Below are 12,619 nucleotides of genomic sequence, written 5' to 3'. Positions count from 1 at the left end.
CATTTTCTGTAGTTTCAGTAAGTTGTTTAAGTTAGGGGTGGGTGCTCTGGTTTCTGGATGGTATGGGCAGAGTGGACAGGTTTTCAGTTTGCCCATGTGTGACATTTATAGGCTTCCATGGTATTTATGAGTAACATTTCAGTGGTTTATGTTTGACACTTTGTAAATCATTAAAGAAAGCACAATTGTTTTTTTCTTGCATGTTCTGTTTTCATAACTTCTTCTTGTAACTCGCCCTTGTCATAACCCATTGCCTCCAGTGCAAAGTAAGGACGCTTTTGGCAGAAGCTTTCACCAAGATTCATTTCCTTTACAGACCCAAGATGTGTTCACAATGTGGAAAAGTAAATGTTGCCATGTTCTGTGTCCCTACGCCTCATCCATCATATGTTATGTGTGCATGACCAATATGCATATGTTATTCCCCATGTCCGATTAATGACGCAATTACAGTTGTGTCCACCTCTGGTATGTCATTTTCCAGTCCTCGTGAATACTACGAATATCAGGCCTATGTAAAGTAATGTTGCCACGTTTCCCAGTGTGCACGTTATTCCATTATAAAGTCCCCGTTTCCAGGCCTCAAAAGGGCCCGGACCACAGATTCAGCTCCTGTCTCCTGAAAGCCTCGCTGAGGAGCGATACAGCCCCCACCTGTATCCTCGACCCTTCACTTACTTCCTGCCTCGCAGTGCCCGGTGCAGCTTGGCTCTGCCTCTGAGTCTGCCAAAAGTATGTTATAGTTCCAGCTATCAGTTCAGTCCTCCTCCTCTGCATTCCTAAGCTACTGAACTGCATCAATAGTTTCCGTCATTGTCTAGCCTACTCGGCTCCACGTTAGAGAAATACTGTATTTAATGGTCATTTAGTATTCCTCATCACGCACTACATGTAGAATAATGCATGGTCCAGTCTTAGAATCAAGTTAGCTTTTCCCCTCATGACTTCTAGTTTATATCAACATGTTCCCTAAACATTAGATACCAGATAGGGTTTAGGTACATGTCGCTCCGACCCTCCAGACTCTAGTCTCTGCTCCTAGCACCGAGTTCGTAGCCCCCAGCTTCTCCTAGTAACACGTCATTGCCAGTTTTCGCGCACCATTAGGTTAGAGGTCCCGGCTCCTTAGGTAGCCCCCTCCTATGTTTCCGCCCATTCATGACATATTCTGTTACGTTTGCATCACATGTCTATGTATACTCCCAGTTACACCTCTTTTTACTGTTATCTTTCGCGACTGCTACGCGTCACGCCTTCTGCTCCACCCACTGCTACGTCTACTGCAATGTAATGCTATGTGTTCGCGCTATGTATATATGCCTGTGTTTTGTTATTGAATGTTAGCGCGCTCATCCCAGACCTAGCCCCAGCAGCTGCTGGGCCTCTTTTCCCCTGCTGGGTCCCAGTTGTCCTGCTGGGCCCTGTCATTCTGTTCCTATGCAGGTTGTCCTGATCCTGTCCTTATGCTGTAATAAACCTGCAGAAACTCCTACTACCTCGAATCTTGACTCTTATTTATTGAGCTATCTGTTATGCTATAAGTCTAGTCAAAAATAGGGTATTATTTATTTATTTACCACATAATGGCGCCCGAATAGGGACTTGCCCTTTCCCCACGCGTCGGTGAAGCCACGCCGACCCCCTGACCCTCTGCAGTCGTGACGGAACTCTTCTGCGCAGTGGCAGATATTTCTGCTCAAGTATCCCTCAGGCCCACGGAGGAGACGGAGGAGGCGGTCCAGCATCCGAACGAGACGGTGGAGGAACGCGGCGAGTCCCGACCAGAGCCCAAGCCGAGAGTCCAAGGTCCGAGGTATCCGGAGGCCCACCTGTAACTGAAGTCCGAAGTCCGAAGTTCGTCGTCCGTCGTCCAGTCCAGTCCGAGGCCTTCCGTTCCGTGCTGCCCGGTGAGTACCATTGCTGGGGTAGTATCTAGACAGGACCAATCTAAATTGACTCCTGGTCCGTGGGTTGGTGGTGCCCAGACTCACAAACGAAGTGTTCACCTAGGTGGATACGGGTCTTGATGCGTCCCTTTATGGGACCGGTATGTTCCGTACTGTTACAGCAGTGCATCCAGTAACTCTAGTCTGTTCCGTTCTCGAGAAAATCTGTTCTATTTCTGTTCTCAGTATTCCAGGTAATATTCTGTTCGAACTGTTATTTATAATGTTCTTCATGTATTTTACTGTTGTGGTATGAGTGCGATGTGATTTCGTGTTTTCATTGTGTATTGTATTGTGTCCGGATTACAGTTCAGTCATGCCGCTCTTTTCCAAGTTACGTCAGATAAAAACTAGAAAGGGTCTGTTAGAGGAAGCGGTTCCTGTTCCGCCTAGGGACAGTCCAGGTCACTTTATGTATCAGAAACATGGCATAAGCGCCATAATGTATCTAGATTTATGGGTAGAGTATACCAAACAGTTAGAAGAAAAGTATAGATGGCCCGTATCGGGTACATGGGATGCCAAATGTATCATGCGAGTAGAAGAAGCATTATGGAAAAAGAAAGCCAGACAGTCACAGAAAGATGCCGTCGAGTTATGGCGTAAAGAAGCGCATAGAAGAACGGAAAAGGAAGTCAGAAAGTCAGAGTTATGTAGAGAATCCCAGGAACGAGCCCAAGAAAGAGAATTAATCGAGATAGGTGAACAAGTCAAAACCGAACAGTCAGACAGACAGAGGCATGCCCTCATTAAGGGTATGTATCCTCTTCTTGCCGAGGGCGTGCCAAAAGCGACCCCAGAGGCATCCAGTAATTTCCCGCCACCATTAGTTCCGACCAAGCTACGTCACAAACCGACCGCAGCTGATATTTTTATTTCGTCCTATCTGGACGACACAGTTCCCGAATATGCAAATCCTGTTCGTGCTCCGCCAGTCCTTGCAAATCAGGCACTTCCCGCTCCTCCAGACACCGGAGTACCTGTTACGGTACCCCCGGTCCAGCCTACAGTTCCACTTCCCACTCTGCCAGGACGTAGAGCCTCAGTAGACGACTCCAGTCTAGGGGCCGCAGGAGGAGCTACTCCTCAAACCCCGCCGCCACACAAGCGTTTATCAGCACTCGAATTACATGCTCAAGCATCACAGCGTACTCCTAAAAGTAATAAGTCTGTCACAGAAATCAGGCAAGCCCTTAACGAATGTGTCTATGATCCAGTTCCAGGCGAATATACTATGGTTTTATATTCCTTACGTGTAAGGAGAGTGACCGAGTATCTAGTCACCTTACCGAATATGAAAGAAGACCTAGACAGAATATATCGTTTCATCCGTACAGGGGATGATCCAGAAAGTATTGGCGAGATTATGTCTCAAAGGAAAGCCGAGATCCAGCTCATGATATTAAAGTTCCTGATCAATTGTCTAATAAGAGAACAAGATTACCCGTCTAAAGATCCCGCCGAAATGAGAATCCTGACAAGGTGGAGTGATAATATAGCCGAGGGTAAGCACAAGACCGTCAGTGCCATGGAGAGTATGTACAAGAAAATTCGTAAAGAAATAATAAGGTTACACGACCAGCGTAAAGCAGCACAAGTAAGCGAGAAAGAAAGTATCTCTGATCCTGAAGAGGAAGAGAACGAGAATCCCGCCAGAATAGCGTATGTAGGAAAATCCAGATTTCCAGACCGCCATTTACGCCTAGAACACAAGCCTATTTTTCATCATCCAGCACCAGAACAAGGTTCTCTAGAACAAGTATTTCAAGCTACCGATCACATTCTGAAATCACGAGTCGGTTACAGTGAATTAAGTACTATGCATGAACAAGAACTAGCCCGATCAGCAGTCCGATGGATTACTGATTCTACCACTTTTCCAGACGAAATAGTGGCACAAATGTTTCTGAAATTGCCCCCAGTCGAGCAACGACTGGTGGGTATGTATATGATCCAGCACCTCATTACTCTGTATGAGGGTCAACATTCTGATCCAGGTCCGTTGCACGATATCCTGAACGAGTTACTCCAGTATAGATGGAGAGGTCTAGGTACCGATTTAATTAGTGTCATTCTAGAACAGCGCCACAAATATAGAACGTTCCTGAACCCGCATTTTGTTCATGTCTCACCCCCAGAAAGTAAGCCATTCTACATAGACAGACAGAATCCGTTACGAGAAGTCCACCCAGTCCAAGGGGCGGGGGGCGTAATGCAACGAGTGTTTGTATACACTCCAATTTCAAAGATGGAACTTCTTGAAATGAAGAAATTAATTCCCTGTCATGACAAAGATCCAGCAGGGTTCCATAGAGAATTAAAAGACATGCTCCGTATGGGAGAATACACTTACCCAGACATCATTAAAATGTTAAAGGTCCTGTTACCCGCAGGGGTGTATGAAAAGTTAAAGGAAAAAGAATGGGAGGTGGGAGAGAAAAAGATCGATTGGGCAGCTCTAGAAGCTGAAGACAAGGCACGAGTACCAGGTACCGGTCTTGGAGATAAATGTAAAGAATTACCAGAATTACTGATTCAAGTTTTACCCAGATTATTGACAACTAGGAAAGAAGACTGGGATGCAATCTCAGCCTGTAAACAGAAACAAGATGAAGATATTAGTGATTTTTATTCTAGATTTGAGAAATGTTTTAGTATTAACAGTGGTCTCAAGACAAGTAGTGAGTCATACCCTCATCTTTTCGTTACCAAATTAGTCGAGAATTCAAGTCCACAAATTAAAAACCGAGTTCTGAAAGTCGAAAGCACCTGGCAAGCAAACACCCCGTCCCAGATGCTCCAGATGCTCCAGTATCACCAGAATAGAATCAGGGAAGAGCAAGAACACGAGAGAAAACGTATGAAAGATACGAAAATGAAAGTGCTAGTTGCACAATCTATTCCTCAAGACAGTCAGAAGAGGGGTCCGAATCAAGCCAGTCATCCTGCAGCTCCCGTTAAAGGGAACTGCAATTATTGTAAACAGCCAGGTCATTTTATAAACGAGTGTGCAGTTCTGAAACACAACATAGCTACTGGTAAGACTAAAGAAAGACCACGTCCGCCGAGACAAGAACAGGTTTCACAGATTCCTCAGTCACAGAATGCACAACAGACAGTTTCCGCACTGCAGCCTATAGCTGCAACACAGCACGTTACATCGCAGATGTATCAGTATGCACAGTCCGAGTATCCAGAGTACCAGTCATATTCATGAAACAGCCTAGAGAGGGAGGTAGGCTTGCCTCTCATCGAGATACCTGTAGATCAAGAAGGCCCCTATGTTCACAGTCAAGTATTAGGGAAAGACAGAAAGTTTTTGATCGATACAGGGGCAAGTAGGACCACAATTAGTCACGCCGAAGTTCCAGGGGCTCCGCTCTCAGGCTCAAGAAATGTTTCCCTTGGATTTTCAGGAAAACCAATAGTTAATGAGATATCTAAGCCAGTTACTCTAGAAGTAGGTCCATTGTCCCGTACTACTGATCTGTTACTTACTAAGTCATGTCCAGAAAATCTATTAGGCATTAAGACACTGAAAGAGTTAGGTGCAGTTATTTGCTGTTCCCCAGAGGGAATACGTCTGTTCCTACGTGACTTCAAGGGTCACTATGTATTACGAGATTTTGATTCAAGATTGTCTAATGTTCCGCAGCATTTATGGGCGCAAGGTCCAACTGATGTAGGTTATATGCAAATCACACCCCATCGTGTGACTCTCAAGCCAGGTGTAGTGTTACCACGAATCAGACAGTACAGATTGCCACCTGAGGCTGTAGCAGCCTTATCCAAAATTATTGACGAGCTCATGGCTCAAGGAGTAGTTGTAGAAACTGACTCCAATGTATGCAATTCTCCGATCATTCCAGTCATGAAACGTACTGATCCGAATGCACCTCCAGTATATCGATTAGTGATTGATTTACGAGAGCTTAATAAATGTATTATTCCTCAGTACCCAGTTGTCCCAGACATTTCTTCCCTGTTAACAGCCATTGATTCCGAAGCCATGTTCTTCACTGTTATTGACCTCAAGAATGCATTTTTTAGTGTTCCAATTCATCCAGACAGCCAGTTTCTTTTCGGATTTTGTTTAAATGGAAGGAGCTATATGTTTACACGCGCTCCTCAAGGTTTCACGGAAAGTCCTAGTATTTACAGTCAAGCACTCAAGAGACAACTAGACAACATTCACATGCCAACTGACACTGCCCTGCTCCAGTATGTCGATGATCTACTGATCACAGCCCGTTCTGAACGTGACTGCGAACGAGCGTCACTTACAGTTTTGTATTTCCTTGCCAAGATGGGGCACAAGGTGTCACCTTCGAAGCTTCAATTCTGTGTCCAGCAAGTGGTATACTTAGGACACTTGCTGTCCAAGAGGGGTAGGCAGTTGACACCCGACCGTATCCAGTTAATAGTGAGTCTTCCCCAGCCCAGAACCCAGAAGGAGGTACGTGCCTTTATCGGCCTTACTTCTTATTGTAGACAATGGATTCCCCAGTATGCATTTCTAGCCAAGCCACTGATACAGTTAACGACACAGGAGGCAGCCGTATCGACTGTCCTCCCTTGGACATCTGAACATACACTTAGTTTTAACGAGTTAAAGAAAGCCCTATGTCAAGCTCCAGTTCTAGCTACACCGAACTACAGTAAGCCTTTTACACTTTTCGTTACTGAACGGGAAGGTACAGCATTATCTGTTCTTACACAAGATCAAGCAGGACAATACAAGCCCTGTGCTTATTTTTCGAGCACACTAGATCCAGTCGCCCAGGCGTTGCCTGCGTGCCTCAAGTCAGTTGCAGCCACAGCTCTAGCTATCAGACAAAGTGATTCTATAGTTTTAGGACATTCCCTGACAGTACAAGTCCCGCATTCAGTAGAAGTTCTTTTAAACCGAACACAAACTCAGCACTTGACAATTGCACGTTTAACGGGTTATGAATTGACACTGTTCCAGCCACACATAGAAATCAGACGCTGCAACGTCCTGAATCCTGCTACACTGTTACCATCAGTTAATTCAAATCCAGACCCACATGACTGTGTGGAAGTAGTTAATATTACGACAAAACCAAGACAAGACCTAACAGACATTCCGTTACCAGATCCTGACCTGACACTTTATGTGGATGGTTCATGTATGAGAACTAGTACAGGAGAACTAGTCGCCGCGTATGCAGTGACTACTGACACTGAAGTTATTGAAACACACCGTATTGATACCCTGTCCGCCCAAGCAGCAGAGCTAGTTGCTCTGACACGAGCCTGTATACATGCCAAGAACCTGAAAGTTAATGTTTACACAGATTCACGTTACGCATTCGGAGTTGTACACGACTTCGGAGTGCTCTGGCAGGAGAGAGGTTTCATGACTTCTCATGGAACCAAGATTCAGCATGGTCTCCTTATTCAAGCCCTGTTAGATGCCATACATTTACCGACATCTATTGCTATCATGAAATGCAAAGCACATACGAAAGTCACCGACATTATTTCCCAAGGTAATGATCTAGCAGACCGTACAGCCAAGCTTACAGCACAGACTCCAGACATTCCAGTTAATCAGACACATACTCCAGATCCGATTATATGCATGACAGTTAAGGACCCTACACAAGATGTCATAGATATCCAGTTACATGCTACTCCCGATGAAATCAAGAAATGGTCTGAACAAGGAGGGGTCCAGACAGATCAAGGATGGTTAACGAAGGGTAGAGCCACATGGTTTCTCCCCGATTCTATGGTTCAAGTCATTATCAATACCGCACATAGTCCAGCACATTTAGGAGAAAAAGCTATGTTAGACAGTATCCAGAACATTTGGTTCAACAAGCATTTACGAGCTGCAGCCAAGCAGAAAGTCCGTACCTGTATGATATGTTGTCAGTTTAATCCAGGTAAAAGTGTCCCGGTGGAACAAGGTGGTTTCCAGCCCCCTGACCACCCTTTTGAGGTCCTCCAGATGGATTATATTCAGATGGAGCGATGTCGAGGTTTCAAGTATGTCCTTGTAGTAGTATGCGCTTTGTCCAGGTGGACAGAAGCATATCCAGTCCCAGATTACACAGCCGCGACCACTGCCAAGCAGTTGGTTCGTGAATTTTTCCCTAGATACGGACTCCCTAGAGTCGTATATTCTGATAACGGCCAGCCATTCTCATCTGAACTCATGAAACACGTTTCCCTTTTGTTAGGGTACCAGTGGAAGTTCCATTGTGTACGCCATCCTGAAGCAGCCGGTCTCGTAGAGAGACATAATCAGACTCTGAAAATCCGCATTGCAAAAATCTGTAAAGACAAAGGTGTGGACTGGTTAATAGCTCTGCCAGTCGCTTTATTTTATATGCGCATGGTCGCACATTCCAGATCAGGTCTGTCCCCGTATGAGGTCGTATTCGGCCACCCCCCTAACATGTGGGGTACTCCTAGACCCCGATGTATTACCGATGTTTCATGTAATATGCTGACAGATTACCTAGCTTCCTTGATGTCTGCCCTCAACTCATGTCGTTCACAGGTTGCCGCCGCATTTCCAGACAATACCGAGGTGGCACCGCACGAGATCGTTCCAGGCTCCCTTGTGATGGTCCGGAATTTCGACAGATCAAGTCCGCTGGAACCACGTTGGAAGGAGCCACGTCAGGTCCTCTTGACCACCCGAACTGCCGTCAAGTTGGAAGGCAGGAAGGGGTGGGTCCACCTTTCTCATGTAAAACTTTTCAATGGATTGAAATCAGTCTCCAAGAACATTTCCAAGGATTTCCAGGATTCGAAAGATTGCCAGAACATTGTTTTAAAGGACTGTCCCGCACAAGACATTATTACAACCCCTCCCTTGTTAGAGAAAACTCCGCAACAGGAGTATAAGCTCAAATTAAGGTCTAGTAAAATAAGTCAGTCAGTTTGATTGTATAAGTCCTCCCCTAGGTGAAACGGTTAGATTGTTTCTGACATGTATAAAATAGACCCCCATAGTGAGAGAGTCAGTCAAAGTTCAATCAAATGTATCGTTTTCCTGAGTTTCATATTATTTCTCAGCATTTTGATTTCCTGCACCAGCTATGCGTTCTATCTGTATTTACCAGTTCCTCATGTAAATATGTCTACTAATGCTACAGTAGAGCACACGTTTAGTGATCTGCCTCCTCACGAATATTCTTACCGCCTCGCTATGCGCAACAACACATTCATCCGTATGTTACATTATTCACACCAGACCAGCAATGCCACTAATTGTTGGGTGTGTGGTCGACTCCCCCCTTTCCAGACACCGAAGGGAGTTCTGCCACTTTTTCCTTATCCATTCTCACACAATGGTTCGTGTGGAGCATGGTCCACGTTAACGTCATCCTCAACAGATATGTCTTTTCTTAACAGTACATGTTTTCCAGACAAGCAAGGTCTCCCCCACAGAACAGGTTTAGATCTAGAAAATGAAGTGTATAATTTAGGTAATTATTCGTCGAATTTCATGGTCCTGAATGTTCAGTCTGATACTACTCCAGACTTACCTGCTATTTCAGTACTACCAGTCAAAGGCGAATTATGTGTCCGTAATCATGGTTCTGTACACGTAGGACATAGTGATTGTACTACTGTTATCCAGTATAGTGACAGTGGGAAATCTAATTTTAAAGCTTCACGTCATTCGTATTTTATTTGTGGTCAAACTGCATATGTCCGTCTGCCCCTCGATTGGGAGGGAACCTGTTACATTGCCTTCCTACTGCCACCTGTTTTCCTAGCCCCATCTGATTATCACAGAAACACACATCTAGTACACATTAGACATAGAAGGGAGTCCCCAATTGTCGATTATACTGAAACTACTCTAGAACAGTATACAGATTTCAATAAAGGTTTCTTCTTTTTTGTAGGACCTGTCCAGAATAGTAAACTGATCCGTAGGTTAACAAGAACCCTTGAAGCTGTAGTTAATGAGACTGCCTCTGCTCTAGGTAACCTAACCGAAGAACAATCTGCTATGAGATTTGTCGTTTTGCAAAATCGTCTCGTCCTTGACGTCATACTGGCCGATAGGGGCGGGGCCTGTAGAGTCATCGGATCTAGTTGCTGCATTTTCATTCCAAATAACGCGCCGTCTGTTTATTCAGCTATAACCAGACTCCATAAAATTGCCCATCTGTTACATCAAGATCCAGGCACCTGGACATGGTCAGGTTGGTTCTGGAATATAATTTCCGCATGGGGATGGAAAGTCCTGTCCTTTCTAGGTATTGCAGTAGCGATCATATTTAGCTGCTGCCTCTGTATACAATGTGGCCCTGCGATTTGCAGCATGTGTGCTACCTCTTGTATTCCTAGTCCCAAGCCCCGTTCTAAATCCCGTTCCAAGACAATTCGAGACGAGCAAATGATACTGTATGAAATGATAGACGGTATCATGAAAATTGATGTTTCCTGATGGAAACGTAGTGACAAGGAGGGAATGTGGAAAAGTAAATTTTGCCATGTTCTGTGTCCCTACGCCTCATCCATCATATGTTATGTGTGCATGACCAATATGCATATGTTATTCCCCATGTCCGATTAATGACGCAATTACAGTTGTGTCCACCTCTGGTATGTCATTTTCCAGTCCTCGTGAATACTACGAATATCAGGCCTATGTAAAGTAATGTTGCCACGTTTCCCAGTGTGCACGTTATTCCATTATAAAGTCCCCGTTTCCAGGCCTCAAAAGGGCCCGGACCACAGATTCAGCTCCTGTCTCCTGAAAGCCTCGCTGAGGAGCGATACAGCCCCCACCTGTATCCTCGACCCTTCACTTACTTCCTGCCTCGCAGTGCCCGGTGCAGCTTGGCTCTGCCTCTGAGTCTGCCAAAAGTATGTTATAGTTCCAGCTATCAGTTCAGTCCTCCTCCTCTGCATTCCTAAGCTACTGAACTGCATCAATAGTTTCCGTCATTGTCTAGCCTACTCGGCTCCACGTTAGAGAAATACTGTATTTAATGGTCATTTAGTATTCCTCATCACGCACTACATGTAGAATAATGCATGGTCCAGTCTTAGAATCAAGTTAGCTTTTCCCCTCATGACTTCTAGTTTATATCAACATGTTCCCTAAACATTAGATACCAGATAGGGTTTAGGTACATGTCGCTCCGACCCTCCAGACTCTAGTCTCTGCTCCTAGCACCGAGTTCGTAGCCCCCAGCTTCTCCTAGTAACACGTCATTGCCAGTTTTCGCGCACCATTAGGTTAGAGGTCCCGGCTCCTTAGGTAGCCCCCTCCTATGTTTCCGCCCATTCATGACATATTCTGTTACGTTTGCATCACATGTCTATGTATACTCCCAGTTACACCTCTTTTTACTGTTATCTTTCGCGACTGCTACGCGTCACGCCTTCTGCTCCACCCACTGCTACGTCTACTGCAATGTAATGCTATGTGTTCGCGCTATGTATATATGCCTGTGTTTTGTTATTGAATGTTAGCGCGCTCATCCCAGACCTAGCCCCAGCAGCTGCTGGGCCTCTTTTCCCCTGCTGGGTCCCAGTTGTCCTGCTGGGCCCTGTCATTCTGTTCCTATGCAGGTTGTCCTGATCCTGTCCTTATGCTGTAATAAACCTGCAGAAACTCCTACTACCTCGAATCTTGACTCTTATTTATTGAGCTATCTGTTATGCTATAAGTCTAGTCAAAAATAGGGTATTATTTATTTATTTACCACAACATTCTTGATGGCTGCAGCAGCAGTTACTCTTTTAAAGCACTAGCAGGGCCACTTATGAAGACAGAAGATAACTCAATTCTGATGATGATGTCATTAGACAAAGAACGAAGAATATACCTGTAACAGATGCACACCGCTGCTCTCTGGACAGGATCATTCTTAACCTCCTGGTCCCAGGGTGGCAGCTGTCCCCGCCGGGGCTGCAGCAGGGCGCTGTGTTGCTGTGGTACAGAGGGCCTCTCAGCTCCAGAGGCCTCTCAGCTCCAGAGGCCTCTCAGCTCCACAGGGCCTCTCAGCTCCAGAGGGCCTCTCAGCTCCAGAGGCCTCTCAGCTCCAGAGGCCTCTCAGCTCCACAGGGCCTCTCAGCTCCAGAGGGCCTCTCAGCTCCAGAGGCCTCTCAGCTCCAGAGGGCCCTCAGCTCCAGAGGGCCTCCCAGCTCCAGAGGGCCTCTCAGCTCCAGAGGGCCTCTCAGCTCCAGAGGCCTCTCAGCTCCAGAGGCCTCTCAGCTCCAGAGGGCCTCTCAGCTCCAGAGGGCCCTCAGCTCCAGAGGGCCTCTCAGCTCCAGAGGGCCTCTCAGCTCCAGAGGCCTCTCAGCTCCAGAGGCCTCTCAGCTCCAGAGGGCCTCCCAGCTCCAGAGGGCCTCTCAGCTCCAGAGGGCCTCTCAGCTCCAGAGGCCTCTCAGCTCCAGAGGCCTCTCAGCTCCAGAGGGCCTCTCAGCTCCAGAGGGCCCCTCAGCTCCAGAGGGCCTCTCAGCTCCAGAGGGCCTCTCAGCTCCAGAGGCCTCTCAGCTCCAGAGGCCTCTCAGCTCCAGAGGGCCTCTCAGCTCCAGAGGGCCTCTCAGCTCCAGAGGGCCTCTCAGCTCCAGAGGCCTCTCAGCTCCAGAGGGCCTCTCAGCTCCAGAGGCCTCTCAGCTCCAGAGGCCTCTCAGCTCTAGAGGGCCTCTCAGCTCCAGAGGGCCTC

Source organism: Lissotriton helveticus, chromosome 1_2 (genome assembly GCF_964261635.1).
Source record: "Lissotriton helveticus chromosome 1_2, aLisHel1.1, whole genome shotgun sequence".
In the NCBI taxonomy this organism is placed as follows: Eukaryota; Metazoa; Chordata; class Amphibia; order Caudata; family Salamandridae; genus Lissotriton; species Lissotriton helveticus.
This window is presented reverse-complemented; position numbering follows the sequence as displayed.